Source organism: Cryptomeria japonica, chromosome 11 (assembly GCF_030272615.1).
Source record: "Cryptomeria japonica chromosome 11, Sugi_1.0, whole genome shotgun sequence".
NCBI lineage: Eukaryota > Viridiplantae > Streptophyta > Pinopsida > Cupressales > Cupressaceae > Cryptomeria > Cryptomeria japonica.
Genome location: NC_081415.1, coordinates 332,122,347 through 332,144,071, shown reverse-complemented (window position 1 = coordinate 332,144,071; position 21,725 = coordinate 332,122,347).

Genomic DNA, 21,725 nt, shown 5'->3' with positions numbered 1-21,725 from the left:
GAGTAAATTTGGTGTGCATAAGGTCCTCATTAGGGAAACATACTTCTTATTTATATGAGTATTGTTTTCTCATAATTTCTTAAGGTTCCAACAACATTCTTTTATAAGAATTCATTCATTATTAATTACATTCAAGTTTTTAGATTAAAGCAAGTTAAAAGCACATACTAAAGCATATTTGTAGGAAACATTTTGCCATTCTTGCAAACAACTAATTTGACAAGTTTAAATTCACTATAAAGAAGTCTCTTTGTGCTTTGAAGATTAAGGATACCCACCTAGGTCTAGTGGAGCCTAAAGTGTAGAGGAATTTGGTCTTTGACCATTCCTGTTTCGTTGGCCAAGGCTGATTGAGAAATTTGTAAGAGATTTGGAAAAGCTCTAGGATTTCCAATCTGTGGTTTTGGGAAACAACAGATTGGTGACTGTTACTACTTATCAAGTTGCCATTAGTTTTATGTCAAAGTTATACTATATACTCTAGTCGGTATGCATAGTCTAGTCGGTTACAGAAAGTAAGTCTCAAAACGTAGTATACACCGAGCTGTCTACCGAGTATCATTTCATGTCTACCGAGCAGCAAAGATGACACACCGAGTTTATATACACCGAGTGAAACGTGTTACTAGATTCATTGAACCTGGACATGCATATGAAAACGTGTTACAAGATTGAGGCACATCTAACCGTTATCACATTGGAAATTGCACTTAACGATTGTGTATGATTTTGAGGTCATCTAACCAATGAAATAATTTGCATGGTTATTCATTCGATAAATCATATTTGTAAGATCGAAGCAATGAATGGATTACTATTATAAGAGATCTATTCATACAACATGAGTTAAGAATTAAAAAAAGTGTGTGTGCATGAGTGTAAGAAGACTGTTACAGAGACACAAAGGTCACTGAGAAGGTTTTCAGAGAACAGTCGAAGAACAGAGTAAAGGGTGAACTCACAAAGTTGGTTCCCACTTTTTGGTACATCTTGATTTTTGCTGAAATCATACATTTTTTGGAAAATATAATTATTTAAGCTTTAAGAGGTCCCATTTGAAGTAATTAATTGAAGAGAGTTAGATCAAAGGCTATTAGATCAAAATTTCTTGGATAGAACCTCTCTACTTCTAAATCATACTTGCAATGGAGTCTCCTTTGCATCTATCAAATACTGATAAAAAACCAATTTTACATTAGCTTTTGAGGGGTCAAACAAATTCATTTAGAAGTTTTGTTTTCTTGAGGATTTAGTCCTTATTATAAGCTTTCCAAATAGTATAATTTTTAATATATTTAAGTTTATTAATATATTTTTATTTTATTTTTTATGAATGTAGGTTTTTAACCGAACATGAACTTCTTTGTTCAATGCATTGGGAAAAATAGCAAAGTAATTCTAAAAAATTCTGAAAAATATCTATGCCCTAGGTATTGATGTCTTCTTTCTAACAAAAAAAATAAAACTTAATTTTGATATATATAGAGCAAGTTATGTATTCAAACGTACACCTATATCTAAATTATAATTAGTCGGACTTCAAAACTTAATAAAATAAAAAATATTCAACATATCACTATCAAACCAACTGCATGCCCTGGGTATTGATGTTAAAAACCAAAATTTAAAAGAGATAAGTTTTTATCATTTACAGAAAAAAATTTATACGTTTCGGGATTCACATCACTCTTAAAAAATGTTGTTTCCTGTAAAAAACTATTTTTGAGGGAGATGGAAAAATCAATAAAATTTTATTCAAAAAAATTTGAAAAAAATATATTTAGAATCTACAAAAAGGATGTTACAAATCACTAGTTTACATCATCTTCAAATTCTTAACGTTTTAAAAGTTATAGGTGTCAGAAAGTGAAGGGTTTTTGCAAAATGTTCATCTAAGTGTCAAAGTTGGTCAAAACGTGGGAACCAGTATTGTGAGTTCACCCTAAATAGAAGGGTTTATCGAGTTACTATATGGGTTATTGAGGTATGCTATAAGCAAGGTAACTTATTCTGAGCACATAGAATCTACTATAACATTCCAGATGTAAAGTTACAGATATTTGTAATGATTTTATTGTAATATTTTGAAGTTGTAAGAGAAAGCTTTAACGGGGTAAAAGACTCTAATCAAGTCTATAAATTGTAAAGCCTCTAACCAGGTGCAGCATTTAGATGAAGTGTTGTAAAATCCTTTAGCAAGGTAGATCTAATAGATCTTGATACTCCTAACAGGGTAAGCTATCAGAAATAGCTAAACATGTAGCTCTAACCAAGCACTCTTTATTATTGCAGTAGTGAAGTTGTGGGTGCCATCCCCACCGCAGTTTTTCTCTCTAACCAAGAGTTTCTGCGTAACCAAAATATATGTGTTATGGAGTGAATCATGTATGATTGTTATCTATTTGTTGTAGCTTTATATTATGTTACTGCACTATTCAGTTTATGCATAACAGTAAAGTTATTGTTGAGGAAAAGTTTTGGAGTACTGATTCACCCCTCCCCTCTCGGTACATTAGCTTTCCATATTGGGCCTAACAATTGGTATTAGAGCTTGAATCTTGGAAAAGGGTTTAACTGCCTAAAGAGAAAGATCTTATCAATGGAAGGCTATAAACAATCTTGGAGGATTGTGTATCTGCAAGAAGAACTAGATCATGCTAATCAAGTGATTGCAGACATGCAAAGACAAATGCAAAAATCTCTGAAAGTAAGAAGAAGATTATCTGATTATTTGCAAGACTCTCAAGAGTTAGTAGAACAAATTGAGACATCATCTGAGAATAGTATATCTGAAGAAACTGAAGAAATGATTGGAGTATTGAAAGAAAAGAACAAAGCACTGGCTGATCAAGTAAAAGCAATGAAAAGAGAACATGAACATTTCAGCACACAAATGACTGAAAATATTGATGCATTGAGGACAACCAAGGATAAAGTAAGAGATCTAGAAAGAGAGAAACAACAACTTGAAGTCTTAGTAACTGATAAGAATGATGAAATCACAAGGTTAACTCAAATTCAACAAAACCTGTCAGATCAACTAGGTTATGCACATCATGAAGCAATTCTGAAGATGATGAGAATCAAGCATTGAAACTTGAAGTATCAAGGTTGACTGATAAACTTGAATCAGAGAAGAAATCCAAAGAAACACTCAAGAAGAGTTATGAAGCATCAAAGATGTTGGATGAGCAACTGAATACAAGAAGACCCAGCAAGGATGCAGGACTCGGTTAGAAAGGAAAAGACTCTACCGAGAAGGGAATTTATACTACCGAGAGAGGAGAATCATCAAAGCAAGCTGGAAACAAGAATAACATCAAAAGAAAGAATCCTATTTGCAGCTACTATGGAAATCAAGGTCACACTGCCAACATGTGTCAAATCAGAAAAGGTAAGCAACTGGATGTCACTAAGTCCAAAGGTTATTGTTACAATTACAATAAATATGGTCACATATCTAATCAATGTAGGAAAAAGTCTGTTAACAATTATCAGAAGGCAAAATTCAAAGGGTTTTGTAAAAACTGCAATGGATATGGACATAGTACTGAGAAGTGTTGGCTTAAGCAAAAGAACTATATGTGGTCTGCACACCGAGAAAATGCTAGAGGCTACCAAACTCACACACATCCTTACCGACAATATTTTGCAGTACCATGGGATTACAATACAAGGATATGGCATGAATGTTGTGGAAGATATGGACATATAAGTGCCAACTGCTTTATAAGGTTTGGAATGAACAACCAAAGATCATGGAGAAATCCTGGTATGGCATGTTTTCTTTGTCACAAAGTTGGACTCTTAGTTGGAGATTGCAGAGATCAACCTAGAAAAGACAATGAAGAAATAAAAGACAAATTAAAGATGATTTGGAAAAAGAAGGAAATTGTGTCAAATGAAGAAAGCACCTTACCTACCGAGTTAGATGCACCTATTCCAAATTAATCGATAAAGGTATGAAGGGACTGCATTCTCTCAAGGTTAAATCTTAGTAGTTCCTATTTTATCATGTACTTAATTCAAATCTACATAATTAAGATGTAATAGTAAGTTTGAAATTATATCAAAGTCTTTTGAAGCACTATACAGGAAACCTGTCTAGTCGGTAAATGAAGGAAGTTTGGTTACTCGGTTAAAATGGAAAAAGGAGAGTAAATCGATTAAAGAGGAATCGAGTGCAATTAATGTTTTTGACCTAACCCACATAGAGCCCAATAAGGCATATTGTGTACTTAAAAGCATTTTCGTGGTCATTTTCAACTTACCAAGTTTTCAAGAGAGCAGAGCAAAGCGAATCCAAGGTGATCAAAACCTCCTACAAAGCAAATTCAAGGTATTTACATCAATCTCAACGCATTGTTAAGCTGATTTACCGATCGTATCTAGTTGCCATTATCTGCTAAGTATAAAGCATCAATCGTTTGAAAATCCTGAAACCCTAAGGATCCTTTGTTAGCTTTTATCTAAAATCTACAATGGCGCCCAAGATCCAAGATCCCAGAGTTGTCAAGAATGTAGAGAAGCCCTCACTAAAATACTCTTTGACTCCCAAAGTTGCTTCTGAACCGGATGACAAAACCACTTTTTCACTCATCCCAGACAGAGTGTTGTTAGTCGAGGATGTGAGATTCTTCACCAAATGTCTTGTTGAAGAACTCGGTCATGTTGAAATCAGAGACACCTATGATGAGCTATGCACAGATGTTAAATTGAATAGCAAGTATGAACACATCAAGATCAAGGGATTAACTGAAGCCCTAACCTATCCCCGAGTGTTCAAACCCCAGTGGGTTAAGTTTGTTCTAAGCAGAGTTCATGATGATTTCATGTGGCTAGAAGATCAACCATTTAAGATTACCAAGGAAATCATTCATCTGATTACCGGTTACCCCATTTATGATCATGCCTGAGCCCAAAAGATGATATCACAGAAGGAATTGATCAATTTAACCGAAGTAGAATCTGATTGTAGAGGATTGAAACTGAATAATGTCACAGATGAAGACCTAAAATTTTCCAAAAGAGTAATGGGCTACTGTTTCTTCCAATCGGCAAGGGAAAATAGTGTACCCTGTGCAGCAGTAGACCTAGCCTACAAAATTGTGAAAAAAGGGAATGAAAATTGATCTATGTGAGGTGTTGCTGAAGAACCTATTTGAAAATCTGAACACCATCAGGAAGCCGAAGAAGAACAACTTGGCTAATACTCTAAAGTTTGGATCATTACTGGTATGCATGTTTTTCTATTTTGAAAAATTCTTTCCATCAGTCGGTAAAGTTGTTTGGGAACTACACCGACCAATCACCCATCAGATTAATGACTTCATCAAGAAGTTAGGAGATAATTTCAATGATATTATGGATTATTACTTTAGTAAATTTCAGGAGAAAATGCATAACAGATATAGGATTCCACCCCAGCTAGTGGAGAAATACAAAAATGATATATGTTTTGAAGTTGACACCAATTACTGTTATGTGAATGTTGTGGAACCGAGGACTCAATCTTTGTCACTGATGGGTTACGAGATTGACTTTGACATCACACAATAGAAAATTGATGCATTTCTTACATTACCGAGGCATGCAACAAGAAAGGCAACAAAAATGATAAAGGCATTGTCAGAGAAATTCGGAGAAGACTCTTCCTCTACACCTGTCAAAGGCACCATTACCATTACTGAAGAGGAATCTGAAGCCCAAGAGGCAGCAATAACACTAAGCACTGAATTGCATAAGGGAAAAGTGTTGAAGAGAAAGAAATAGGACACATGAAAGGCCTCACCAACTCCACCTCCAAAGCGACCTAACACAAGAGCATCTGCAGCCTCACCGAGTAAGAAAACAAAAAGTGTTAGTACTCCCAAGGTAACAAAGACATACAAGAAATCTACTTGGAGACTTATTTTGGCAAAAGAGTCTAGTGATACCGAATTAGAGGATGCAAGTAAATTCCAGATTGTCAAGAGCAAGAAGGTAAATATACATAGTGTTGAAAACTTTTGTGCTAATCTGAAAGAATATGGAGGATTTGGATCATTTGGATATGTCAAGTATGAAACCAGAAATAATGATGAGAAGAGACAAATTGAAGAAGTTGTCATCTACACACTTGTAAACTTCCGGTTAGCTCCATTGGAACTAGCTAAGTCACTTCCGAATGAACTTTACTTGCATATTGATAATAGGTGGAAGTATGCAATGGACTCGGAGAAACAGATTAGAGAAAGGAGTCTGGTTCATCTATTTCCTGACATGTCAGTAGCTGAAATAAAGGAACATCTGACAACCTACAATTCAAAGTTTCTTGTCAAGCAGAGAGCCTTAAAACTGATGAATGGGTTGTATATTGAAGTGGAAAATGAGACAAAAGAAAAGTGGTAGGAAATCTTTAAATTCAAGGATGCCGATGAGCAAGCTACAGTTAAAATTGTTGATGTCACCAAGTAAGATCCTGATGTTACCGAGAAAGACCCTGCTGACACCATTCAAAAAGATGAAGATGTCATGGATACAAAGGCACCATAATAGGAAATGATAGAAGGCAATGCATATGCAAAACTTGTATCTAGTGAATCAGTCTTGGAACAAGTTCAACCTTATCCACCGATCAAACAACCTGTCTCAACCAAAACCCCTCATGACACAAAGCAAGGCACCGAAGGTCACAAGTCTACAACAAGAGAAGGTAGTACTCAAGAACATACATCTCAAGTACCTTCTAGCACTACAAATGTTGAAACTGAGACACCGAGTACGGAGACACCAAAGGAATCTACAGAGGCTAAAGAAACCAATCAAAGTGTTGCCTCTACCAAGCAACCTACCGAGGGTCATCAAGCCTCACAAGCCCTTGTCTTAGTTCCATCAGTGAAAGGTAAAGAAAAGAAGATGAAAAAGCATAGTTTTAAAGTTGATTTGTCAAAACCAATAGTGTTGCCCAATGTAGACATATCAAAATTAAAAGGGCAAGCACTCATTGATTTCGGTGAACTATGCAAAGCAAAGGCCGAACAAGAGAAGCAAATGGCCATTCAAAAGAAAAATAAGGTACTTCAAAAGGTAAAGGCACTCTTAATAGATATGCTACTTGAAGTTATAGTATCAACAGATGCAGCCATCCACATTCAACTGGATGAACTCCTAACAAAGATAGAGGCATCTGGAGTAGATGCATCGGAGTATTTGAGAAAGCTAAAAGACAAAGGGCTCACTACAAAAATGATAGAAGAGGTACAGAAAGCTATAGCTATTGGCAAAGTTAAATTTGTCAAATTTATTGCTAAGTTGACTCCTCAACTCAAGCATATTCTTTATTTATTTCAGAAACTCTGCACATTTTCTTTATTCATTAAAGACATTAAGAATAAAACAGAGGTAATTGAGAAAGAGATCACCAATCTCTCAAGCAAGTCGACCATAGAGCCAAATTCAGTTCAGATTTTTTTTACAAAGCTACAACAGCTCATGGCTCAACAATTGGACCTAAGAAATGAAGAACACAAGATCCGGATAGACATAATAACACTTCAGACATTATTCCTTCCTCATCTTTCATCTGTCCAAGAACAGATCAACCGAGCCACCTCCTTATCTACTACACAAGAGGGAAGCACTCTAGATGGCTTAATAACATTATTGGTTGATATTCAAGCACATAATTCTTTAATGGACAGTGTAAAGAATGCCCTCTCTGTCGCTCTCACTGATGCCCGGACCAAGTACAAATCCATTTTTGACCAGTTACCACCCCCGAATGGTAATTAAGTTTTGATGTTTGTCAAAAAGGGGGAGTAATATGTTACAATACTAGGGGGAGTGATACAGTATTTGATACAGTATTGGGGGAGTGTAGTATTCAAAGCATCAAAGTATCAAATCAAACAACATGAGTATAGTATACAGGGGGAGTATACCGAGCAGAGCAAGCAGAGTATCCAAGAGCAGTGAACCAAGAAGTAAACAGAACAGTAAGCAAAGCACATAGAACAGATCAACAAACATGCAAAATCAGAAGTTTTGTACAATATATCGATAAGGGGAGTATATCTGGATATATTATATTATTGACTATTGTATATACTGTCAACATAGTCAAATTTTGCAAGTATATAGATTTTTGAGTTATAACTTTGAAAGTAGTTTTTGTCAAACATCTCAACTAATGTCAAAAGGGGAGATTGTTACTACTTATCAAGTTGCCATTAGTTTTATGTCAAAGTTATACTATATACTCTAGTTAGTTATCTCTACCGAGATATTCAGTCGGTATGCACAGTCTAGTCGGTTACAGAAGAAAGTAAGTCTCAAAACATAGTATACACCGAGCTATCTACTAAGTATCATTTCATGTCTACTGAGCAGCAAAGATGACACATCGAGTAAAACATGTTACCAAATTCATTAAACCTAGACATGCATATGAAGATGTGTTACAAGTTCGAGGCACATCTAAGTGTTATCACATTGGAAATTGCACTTAAAGATTGTGTATGATTTTGAGGTCATCTAACCAATGAAATAATTTCCATGGTTATTCATTCGATAAATCATATTTGTAAGATCAAAGCAATGAATGGATCACCGTTATAAGAGATCTATTTATACAGCATGAGTTAAGAATTAAAAAAAGTGTGTGTGCATGAGTGTAAGAAGACTGTTACAGAGACACAAAGGTCACCGAGAAGGTTTTCAGAGAACAGTCAAAGAATAGAGTAAACAGAAGGGTTTACCGAGTTACTATATGGGTTACCGAGGTATGCTATAAGCAAGGTAATTTATTCTGAGCACATAGAATCTGCTATAACATTCTAGATGTAAAGTTGCAGATATTTGTAATGATTTTATTGTAATATTTTGAAGTTGTAAGAGAAACCTTTAACAGGGTAAAAGACTCTAAACAAGTCTATAAATTGTAAAGCCTCTAACCAGGTGCAACATTTAGATAAAGTGTTGTAAAATCCTTTAGCAAGGTAGATCTAATAGATCTTGATACTCCTATCAGGGTAAGCTATCAGAAATAGCTAAACATGTAGCTCTAACTGAGCACTCTTTATTATTGCAGTAGTGAAGTTGTGGGTGCCATCCCCACCACAGTTTTTCTCTCTAAACAAGAGTTTTTGCGTAACCAAAATATATGTGTTATGGAGTGAATCATGTATGATTGTTATCTATTTGTTTTAGCTTTATATTATGTTACTGTACTACTTGGTTTATGCATAACAGTAAAGTTATTGTTGAAGAAAAGTTTTGGAGTACTGATTCACCCCTCCCCTCTCAGTACATTAGCTTTCCATATTGGGCCTAACAGCGACTCTGCTGAGGAGTTGTCATAGGAAATATTTAGAATTTATTGTGGTTTTGTTCCAGACTCTATTGGAGGAAGGAGCCTAGAAGATTAATAAAAGTATTAGTCCTCTTAGGAGGTGGCAACTCTACATTTAATATATGAGTAATAATTGGTATTTTGAGAAAGTAAGAGAAACCCCTAGTAATCTGTCAATAAGATTAATGCAGGGGTGAAGGTCTTTGCACAAGGGACAAGATAATCTTGTTCAATTGAGTCCAAAGAGAAGAAACAAAGAAAATAAATCAACACCAAATATGACATTTGGGGGTTATAAGAAGTTTCCTAGTAGAGAGAATGGTTCTTCATCTAGTGATAGATTTGAAAATATGGAGGAAAATCCTTTCTATAACTTAAATACACAAGATAATAAAGGTGGCCATGAGGAAACCTTGACTCCTGAGGAATAGGAGGAGAGGCTGTTGGATGCAATTATTCTTAGAATGGCTGACTTAAATGGAGATGAATCCAAAATGGAAAAATCTCTTAAGAGACAACTAGATCAGGTATTGCAAAAACTCGGATTAAAAAGAGATACCATTCAAAGCACTAAGTCAAACAAGGTTGAAGAAGAGAAGGGAATAGGTGAAGCAAGTAGACTAACAACCCCTAGGTATAGTCCCCCTCACATGAGAAACTTGGAACAACCATTTAGGGTCTATAATAATCCATTGTCTAATGTTTTGGATAATAATTATGAAAAAATATACCCTACCATGAAAATAAAAGCCAGTATAATAATAGACAATGCAATAATCATAATGATGAAAGGAGAACTAGCATTGGGGGAATTACTAGTAATTGGAATAATATAGATAGGACCAACAATGTAAGTAATAATAGAGGTACCAATGGTAATAATGGAAATTATGGCAACAATGGTAATAAAAATAATGGAAATGGAAATAACAATAATCAAAATGGTGGTGGAGGCAACAATGGAAATAATAGTAATAATGGAGGAAGTAGAAACTATCAAACTAACAACTATGGTGGTAGACCACCTATGACTATTGAAAGGTATAAACAGTTGGATATCCGAATCAGATTTCAAATGATTTAAGGTCAACCATCCCTAAGTTCATAGGAAATCGGACTAATTCCGCAGAACAACATGTAATAAATGTAAAAAATACCATTGAAGAATTTGAAATCCCTCATGAAGATGTTTTTATGAAATTGTTTGTTCAGTCTCTAACAGAGGATGCAGGAGAGTGGTACAGGAATCTTCTTGATAGATGCATTGGTAGTTGGCAGGAGTCTGTGACATAATTATTGGAAGAATTTGGAGACCATAATGATACTTCATTTGCATCTCATGAGTTGAAAAGCATTAAGATGAATCAAAATGAATCAGCCTCTGAATTTAATAAGAGGTTTAATAAAGTGCTTAATAGAATACCAAGAGATATTAGACCTATTGATTCATTTTTTATTGATTTTTATTTGAGTGCTTTTGATAGCAAGACTCACTATGAGATCCTATCTCACAAACCTACCACCTTGCAACAAGCATTTAAGACAACCACTACAATTGAAAATAATAGAAAAGTTGTTGGGAGAATTTGCAAGAGAGATGATCCAAAATTATATAATCCCAGAGCAATAAAAAAGGATGATTTTAGCCAAATCATGAACATGCTGAAAGATATGAAGGGTAAGCAAAATCACAATGAGAAGCCACCCACATATAGAGGCAATAAGCTAATGAAATACAATAGACCAAGATTACATGACACACCATATAACACAAATTGGAAGGATGGTAAGCCGGTGAATGCAAATATGAGCATAGAAACTCCTGATCCATTGAAGAAGGTAAACAATTTTGTGGAGGAATATACATGGTGTGAAGTCTGCAATTTACCCCATGTTGCAGAACAATGTATGATTGCTCAAGATTTTGTAGAAGAGAAGGACCATGAGAATGAGTATGAGCCTACAATGAATGTACTTTCATCAGATCCATTTTGGGGTAGGGATGAGGATTCATCTGAGGATGAGAAATTATTAGATGTACAATGGAGAAGAGAGAGCCAACAACACAGTGTACAACACTTTTTACTGATGATGATGTGGATGCCCCAACCCTGAGGAGATTGTTCCATGATGGAGAGTCGGTGCATTCCTTGAGAAACTTAACAGATGAAGAAAAGAAAGCCTATATTGTGGCAGTAGTAGCATAGGCAAAAAGAAATTATCAGCTAAGGAACATAATAGTGAACCCAGAGCAAGGTGATCCATCTGGGATATTTGAAAAGGTTTGTAAAGCTACTAGAAACGAAGACACCATCACTAATAAGGAAAAGCAAAGTGCAACAAAAAAAGTGAAACAAGCAGAACTTCCTAAATTAACAAAGCCAGTTGAAAGGAAACAGATTAGTAAGCCACTTTCAAATTGTGGATCATTTATGTCTCAGGCTTTCTCATAGGTGAAAATATTTGTGCCCTTGCTTGAAGTAATTAAATCTCCTGATTACAAACATGAAACAATCAAGATTTTGTCTAACATTGGTGAAGTTAATAAAGAGGGTCATAAGCCAAAGGTTGAAGATCCACCTGTTGTCTATTTGGGAACTTCTATCACTAAGAATCTCACCCAGGTTGATCCTTTTTATCTAAATTTGTTGATTAATAATAAAATGGTTAAGAATTGTATGATAGATTTAGGTGCAGCTATGAATATAATGCCAGAAGATGTCATAAAAGAACTTGGGATACATGTAGACACTCCCTATGGGAAATGTTATGCTATGGATAATAGATCAGTCCTAGTTGTTGGAATTATGAAGAATGTTGAGTTTCGATTTCTAGCATACACAGATGCGTCATATAAAATAAACATCACAGTTGTTCAAGTCCCACCAAATTATGGGATGTTACTGTTAAGGCAATGGTCAAATTTGGTGGGGGGGCATGTCCAGCTATATCTGATGAATAATGATGAACAACAGATACCCTAACTGGTACTGAGAGGGGGGGTGAATTAGTACATACAAAAACTTTCCAACAATCTTATCAAGCTAAAAATACACTAACCAGTTGTCTTCATCACTGAACTTAACCATTGCAATACTGGTTAAACACAATTAAACTTTAGACAGCATAGGCCAATAAGTCTAAACACTTTAAATACATTTAAAATTTGATAACTACTTCACCCATAAACATATGCATGTGGTGTGTCAACAATACCATAACCATTAGCTTTGCATGCATAATCACTTAAACAAAGAACACTTAATCATCACATGAAAAATGCACAACTCATGACACAGATTTTTCACGTGGAAACCCAAATGGGAAAAACCACGGTGGGGATGAATACCCACAAGCTTTCTTTTGAACTCTTTTGAAGCTCACTCTATTAGGAGCCTAGTCCGGTTAAAGACATTACAATAAGGTTTTGCTAGGAACCAATCTTGTTAAAGATCACCCGGTTAAGGGATGGCTATATACCCTATTAAAGGTTACCTTGCTAGAGGATTTAAAGAACTCAATGAGATTGAGTCACTTGGTTAGAGGATTTACAGTAAGCCTATTAAAGGTACCTGACAAAGGGATTTTCCTTTTGTTGAAATGGTTAGAAGATAATAGGTAAAGATTTGATCTAATAACAACACTATATGCTAAGGCAAATCATTTTCAGTTCCTCTACTCTACAATCACACCCTGTAGTTTTCTCTCACTAGTCTGGCAAGTATCTCATCACTCAGATACATACACAAATTTTTCCAACAACTTACAATAACAAACATCATCGACCTTATAGACAACAATTAGGTCGGTAGCACAAACCCTAAACCCTAAGCATTTTAGGTTTACAATACAAGCGGTCCAATCTTGACCATCCAAAACACTTTGCATAGAGCAATACAATTTCAAACAGATCACAAGACAATCTGCATCATCCATTCTTCACCACACATATAAATCAGTAACTCATCACGCTTTCTTCTCATACCGCTAAGAAGAATGTTCATTCCCAAGGTAGACATTTAATGCAGTCAATCTTCACATGCAAGATCCTCAAGGAAATCCTTCACGTGCACAAAGCTGACATGGCATCATGATCTCATCTTCATCTCTTAGCTAACTCATCACATAATGTCATCGGTTGCATCACACAAGCAAGATTTCCAAACCGGAAACCCTAGAGCTGAGACTACCAACCAGTAGTCACACTCAGTGAAACCCCGACATCGGTTCATTGCATCTCTTCATACTGGTTCACCAACTTCTTCCAATTTGCATACCGGTTCACTTACACTTATTGACATCAATGACAACATACATTATCATCATATCAACACGTCGGTTCATCATGTGCCAACAATCTCCCCCTTTGGCATTGATGGCAATACTTAGTGTAGCATTGCAACTAAAAACATCATAGACTAGTGTAATCTGCAACATCAGATATCTGCTTCCCCATACATTAGATATCTTCACCCCCTTTGACAACAATGCCAAAGTGGAGGCACAAGCTTCCATTCTCCACTATGCTACTCCCCCTATGGAGTAGCATCCTTCAACACATCAATCCTGAAAGATTCGACATTGTAGTATCTGATTGATGTGGAGCACATAGCTTTAGTTTACTTCATAAAGGGGCAGAACCCCTAATTCACCTCTCAAATAGGTAAATGTAGTCTTCGGTAAGGGCTTAGTGAATATATCTGCTAGCTACTCCTTACTGGAAACATATTCTAGTACAACCTCTTTATTCTGAACCTTTTCTCTCAAGAAGTGATACTTAAGCTCAATGTGCTTAGTTCTATCATGTAATACTGGATTCTTGGAAATATTTATTGCACTTGTGTTGTCACAAAATATATTCACCAGTTCAGGTACAGGTATTTTGAAACCTTCCAATACATGTTTCATCCATATTGCTTGAGTGTAGTTCATAAATGTTGCCACATATTTTGCTTCAACTATAGACAGAGAAATACAACTCTACTTCTTACTCGTCCATGAGACTAGTCTTCCACCAAGAAAGAACGCTCCATCGGTTGTGCTCTTCCGGTCGTCCGTATTACCTGCCCAATCGGCATCGGTATATACTTTGAGATTAAAGTCACCAATATATGGATACCACAATCCATAGTCAACTATTCCTTTAAGATATCTAAGAATCCACTTGACAGCTTCCAAGTGGGATTCTCTTGGTCTTTTCAGAAAATGAGCTACTATGCCCACTGCATGAGCAATATATGGTCTGTTGTGCACCACATAGTGTAGCTTACCAATCATTGACCGATACTCCTTCTCATTCACCAATGCTGAATCATCTTCCTTAGTTAGTTTACAACTGGTCACCATCTGTGTAATGATCAGTTTACTTTCCTCCATGCCAAAGGTTTTCAATACCTCTTTGACATACTTGGACTAGGTAATAAAGATACCCTCTTTCATTTGCTGAATCTGTAAACCAATGAAGAACTCTATCTCTCCAATTAGAGACATCTCAAACTCTTTCTTCATTTCATCTGCAAAAGCATGACTCATTTTATCATCTCTTCCAAAGATTATGTCATCTACAAATACTTCATAGATCAGAATTTGATCACCTTCAGATTTTAGGTAGATGTTGCTATCCTCACTTGTTCTCTGAAATCCAATCTTCACAAGATGAGAGTGTAACCTTTCATACCATGCCCTAGGTGCTTGTTTCAATCCATACAGGTATTTGTGTAATCTACACACCATGTTACTATCTTTTGATAAGGCAAACCCATCTGGTTGCTCAATATACACTTCCTCTTCTAGGATTCCATTCAAGAACGCAGACTTCACATCCATCTGATATACCTTAAATCCCTTGAATTCTACAAATGCAAGTAGAATTCAGACACCTTCCAGTCTAGCCACAGGAGCAAAGGTTTCTCCATAGTCTTCTCCCTCTTCCTAAATATATCCCTTGCATACAAGTCTTGCCTTGTTCCTCACAACTGTGCCTTCTTCATTTACTTCTTCTTCTTCACCTATTGCAGCTTCTACCGATATAGGAACACTGAGATATTTACTTATTTCTTGTTCTACTAGTTTTCCCTCTTCTTCTTCACTTACCTCTTCTTCTTCTCCTACTGTAGCTTCTACCAGTATAGGAACACTGAGATCTTTACTTGTTTCTTTCTTAATTGGTTCCCAGAAGGCTATACCTAGTTCATCTTCCACTTCTTTGCTACATGTTTCCTCAGGTTCCTTAGGGGATTCATCAACCCTGACATTGATACTCTCAACAATTTTATGTGTTCTATTATTGTAGCACTTCAGAGCTTTTCTCTTAGTGGAATATCCCAGAAATATTTCTTCATCACTTTAAGCATCAAACTTGCTCAGATGCTCACCTCTCTTGATGTAACACTTACTACCAAACACTTTGAAATAACTCATAGTAGGAGTTTTCCCAGTCCAATACTCATAAGGGGTTTTAACTCTACCTTTCTTGATGAGTACCCAGTTTATAGTATAGACTGCAATGCTCACCGCTTCTCTCCAAAAAGGGTGAGAAACCTTTCTTTGGATCAGCATTGTTCTAGCTGCTTCAACTATAGGCCTATTATTCCTTTCTGCTATGCCATTTTGTTGTGGTGTCCTAGGGGTAGACAATTGCCTCTTGATGTCGTTCTCTTCACAGTACTTGTTGAATTCATCAAAAGTGAATTCACCTCCTTGATCAGTTCTTAGGCATTTTATCTTTTGACCACTTTCCTTCTCTACTAATTCTCTAAATGCTTTGAACTTTCCAAACGCCTCAAACTTGTCTTTCAAGAATGTGACCCACATCATTCTTGAGCAGTCATTAGTAAGAATCATGAAATACCTATCTCCCTAAATACTTCTAGTTTTCAGAGGACCACACAAATCAGTATGCACAAGATCAAGTAAGTTTTATGCTGAAAAAGACTTACCTTTGAAAGTTGAGGAAGACATCTTCCCAAGTTGACATTCTCTGCACAAAGAATTCTCTGGTTTGTTCAGCAAAGGAAATCCTCTTACTGCCTTGATCTTACTAGCCTTTACAATATTATCAAAGTTCATATGACAAAGTCTTCTATGCCATATCCAACTGTCATCAAACTTCACCATCAGACACCGACTTATCTTGGCATTCAATTGAAACAGGTCACCTTTGGTCTACTTATCGGTGGTAATAAGTTCACCACTTTTTCCAATTATACTGCAGACTCCACCTTTGAACTCCAGAATGAGTCCTTTATCATTTAGCTGAGAAACACCCAACAGGTTATGCTTAAGACCTTCTACCCAGTAGACATCATCTGCACTACTCTTTCCATTTAGTGAGATGGATCCTTTACCTTTCACCAAACATGATGCATCGTTGCCAAATCTGACAACACCTCCATCATATTCTTCTAGAGACAAAAACTTTCTTCTATCACCATTCATGTGGTGAGAACAACCACTATCAATTATCCACTCATTATAGTTGTCAGTGCGAGAGACAAGGGCTTTCTTGTCAGACACTTCTTCCTTTACAACTACAAATACTATGTCTTCATTTTCTTCATCCTCAGATTCTTCATTAGTAACACCTTCATCCACTGCAACAAGATAATTTCTTCTATTTCCTCCTTTATACTTTCTAAACCTCTCTGGTTTATCCTTATTCTCTTTGTTAGGATAGTTAACAGCTATATGTCCTATCTTATTGCAGGAAAAATATTTTAAAGGAAGCTTACCTCTGTATTTTCCACTACCTTTTGGAAGTCTCTTAGCAAGAAGAGCTTCAAACTCCATCAGAATCTCTTCATCATCCATACCTCTACTTTGCATGGATTCATAACTGGTACTTGCTTCTTTTCCTTTTCTTGTTGGTGCAACAGATGTTCTAAAAGCTGACTCATTCTTCTGAACACTACCATCATAGCTATTCAACTCATATGCAGTTAATTTTGCAATGATAGAGTCTAAGGATACCTTGGTTTTGTCAATAGACCTTAGTTCCTAAATAGCAGCACCTCTGATTGTATAGATCGGTAACAATGATCTCAAGACTTTACTGACAACAGTGGCATCATCAATTGTTCCACCAGTGCCTTTGATATCTCCAACAATAGTCTTGATTCTTATGCCATATTGATGAATGGTCTCAACTTCAACCATCCTCATGTCTTCAAAATTTCCTCTAAGGCTCTCTTCCTTATCTTGCTTTACATGCTCATCACCACCATAAATAGTTTCCAATGTGTCCCATACATCTTTAGGAGTGTCCTTATCATGTACATCAATGAACTCAATATCAAACAAACTACTAATAACGGCTTCCATGACTTGCTCATTTTCTTGAATCTCTCTTTTCTGGTCATCGGTTAAGGTGCCAGTGGGAATTACATTGACACTATCAACATAGCTCCAGTGTTGAGCACCCAAAATCTTGATATAGATCTTCATTCTGTCCTTCCATATTTTGAAGTTATGTCTATTGAACTTAGGACCTTCCCTCTTCATCATTAAGGCAGGATCTTTTACCTCAAGCGGTTAAGCTTATATCACCGAGGATCTGGAGTTGCTCTGATACCAATTGATGAATAATGATGAACAATAGATACCCTAACTGGTACTAAGAGGGGGGATGAATCAGTACATACAAAAACTTTCCAATAATCTTATCAAGCTAAAACAACACTAACCGGTTGTCTTCATCACTGAACTTAACCATGGCAATACCAGTTAAACATAGTAAGACTTTAGACAACATAGGCCAGTAAGTTTCAACACTTCAAATATATTTAATATTTGATAAATACTTCACCCATATACATATGCATGTGGTGTGTCAACAATACCATAACCATTAGCTCTGCATGCATAATCACTTAAACAAAGAACACTTAATCTCACATGAAAAATGCACAACTCATGACACACAGATTTTTCACATGGAAACCAAATGGGAAAAACCACAATGGGGATGAATACCCACAAGCTTGTTTTTGAACTCTTTTGAAGCTTGCTCTGTTAGGAGCCTAGTCTAGTTAAAGACTTTACAATAAGGTTCTGCTAGGAACTGATCCTGTCAAAGATCACCTAGTTAAGGGATGGCCATATACCCTGTTAAAGGTTGAAACCTTGTTAAAGATTACCTTGCTAGAGGATTTAAAGAACTCAATGAGCCTGAGTCACCTGGTTAGAGGATTTACAGTAATCCTGTTAAAGCTACCTGGAAAAAGGATTTTCCTTCTGCTGAAATGGTTAGAAGATAACAGGTAAAGCTTTGATCTGATAACAACACTATATGCTAAGGCATATTCTTTTCAGTTCCCCTACTCTGCAATCACACTCTATAGTTTTATCTCACTGGTCTGGCAAGTATCTCATCACTTGGATACACACACAACTTTTGCCAACAACTTACAATAACAAACATCATTGACCTTATAGACAACAATTAGGTCAGTAGCATAAACCCTAAGCATTTTAGGTTTACAATACAAGCGGTCCAATCCTGACTGTCCAAAATAATTTGCATAGAGCAATACAATTTCAAATAGATCACAAGACAATCCACATCATCCATTCTTCACTGCACATAGAAATCAGTAACTCATCACACTTTCTTCTCATACCGCTAAGAAGAATGTTTATTCCCAAGATAGACATTTAATGCAGTCGATCTTCACATGCAAGATCCTCAAGCAAATCCTTCACATTCACAAAGCTGATGTGGAATCATGATCTCATCTTCATCTCTTAGCTAACTCATCACAAAATATGATCAGTTGCATCACACAAGCAATATTTCCAAACCGAAAACCCTAGAGATGAGACTACCAACCGGTAGTCACACTCAGTGAAACCCCGACACCGGTTCACTGCATCTCTTCATACCGGTTCACCAACTTCTTCCAATATGCATACCGGTTCATTTACACTTATTGACATCAATGACAACATACATTATCATCATATCAACATGCTAGTTCATCATATGCCAACAAATATTTCATATGTGACCATCCTAGTAAAAGAGGCAAACGTAAGGATTAATAGAGAGTCGAGATCATTCTACCTGATAGAGGAAGTTGATCCAAATGAGACAACATGTTTTCTCTAAACATATATAGATAACTTTCAGGTAAGTATTTCTAAACCCATTCAATGTAAAACTAATAAGCTTGAAAATATTGTTGAATCACATGAGGATAAGATTTGGAAAATGTACTTTGATGGTGCTTGCAGTAAGGAAGGAAATGGAGCTGGATTGGTTTTTATTTCTCCTAAGGAGAAATCATTCAAATTTTTTTTCTTGTTATCCTTTGAATGTACAAACAATGTTGCTGAGTATGAAGCACTCTTGTTAGGTCTTAGAATGGAAAGTAAACATGGTATTAAATTACTAAAAGTTTATGGTGATTCAGAGTTAGTTGTATCTCAAGTAAGGGAAAGGTTTGCCACTAAAAATGTAAGGCTTAGAAATTATAGGAATGAGGTATGGGACTCAATTGAATTTTTTGATGCATTTTCTATAGCATGGATTGAAAGGTCTAACAATGTTTTGGCTAATTTTATGGCTAACCTAGCAATTAAACATAATGATATTCCTTTTGATGACATCACCCAAGTTGAAATAAAAACTAGACCTACAGTACCAAATAACATAAAAAACTGGTAGATATTTCATGATGAGAGGGATCTTCTAAAGTTCTTATTTTGTGAAGATCAGTATGAGGGCCAACACTTGGAAGAGGAGAATGGTAAAGAGTCCCTATTTGGAAAAAAATATCTAGCAACTTAAAACAAACAAGATTCCAAAAGGGTTGGTGGAACTAGAGAGGATGTTTGACAATAAGGATATGACAAATTTCAAACCCAACACTAGAGGTTGTGAAGAAGTTGAGAAAATAAACTTGGGAAGTGAAAACAATCCTAGAGAGGTTTACATTGGGAAGAATCTTACACCAAAAATTAGGATTGCATTGGTCAATCTGTTAATAAAATACAGACATGTTTTCGCTAGTCATATGATGACCTCAAAGCATATAGAGAGGATTTGTTCCAACATGAAATCCACTAAAATCAGATGCAAAACCGTTTAGGCAAAAGAAAAGGCCTATAAATCCCACATTGGCTCCTAAAATGAAGGAAGAGTTGATGAAGATGAGGAATGTAGGGATTATATAGCCTATAAGGCATTCCACATGGATGTCAAATTTGGTGCCTGTTAGAAAGAAAAATGGTGATATCAGATTATGTGTGGATTTTAGAAATTTAAATATATCATCTTTAAAGGATAATTATGCTCTGCCTAACATGGAAGCTCTACTGCAAAAAATAAAAAGGAATGAATTACTTTCTATGATGGATGGGTTCTCTAGTTACAACCAAGTGAAAGTTAAGGAATCTGAAAAATACAAAACAACTTTCACTACACCATGGGGCACATATGTGTATGCCAGGATGCCATTTAGTCTTACTAATGTTGGAGCTACTTTTCAAAGGGCCATGGATGTAGCCTTTGAAGGCCTCATTGATTACATTTTAGTTGTATACCAGGATGATTTGACAACATACTCCAAGAAAGAAGAGAACCATTGTAATGACCTAGAGAATATTTTCATCAAAGCACTAGAATATGGTATTTCTCTAAATCCAAAAAAGTGTCATTTTGGAGTCACTGAAGGTAAATTGTGTAATACCCTAAAAATGGTCACCTAAACCATGGGCCCCTAATCTCGACAACATCACCAAGGTCCTAACCAAAGGCAATTAAATCAACTTTGAGCACACAATTAATTAATTCTTCAATCAATAAATATCACATGGCAAGTGAATTATTCTATATTAATTAAATATTTATTTAATTAATTAAATCATTCCAAGTAAATCTTTTTGATCAATTATCCTATTTAATTAATTAAATATCCTAGCATATTTAATTAATTAATAAATTTACCATTAATCATAAAAAAAGGAATTAATTTATTACAAAAGAGGAATCAATATGCAAAGCAAGAGTTACATTGAAAATAAAATAAAAGAATTGAATTGAAAGAGAAATCAAACTTGAGATATTATTTCTTCTTCTAAATTGAGATAACTTGAAATCAGAAAAGCAATTAAAATGAATTATTAATCTTCTCTAAAATTGGAACTCAAAGCTTTTGAGAAAAGAAGTTCAGTTGCATTGAAAAGACTCTTTTCTTGAATAAATCAAAGAATATGCATGGAATCACCTATTTTTATCACAAGTGCATGGAATTAATTGAATTTTATCTCCAATGCAAACTCAAACTTATAATATGAATGCATTTCAATCACACTATAATTGGAATCTATCTCAAGGTTAACTGAATCTCATCTCTCAATTACTTCAATTATCCTAAATTGTGTTTTTCCTTGAATA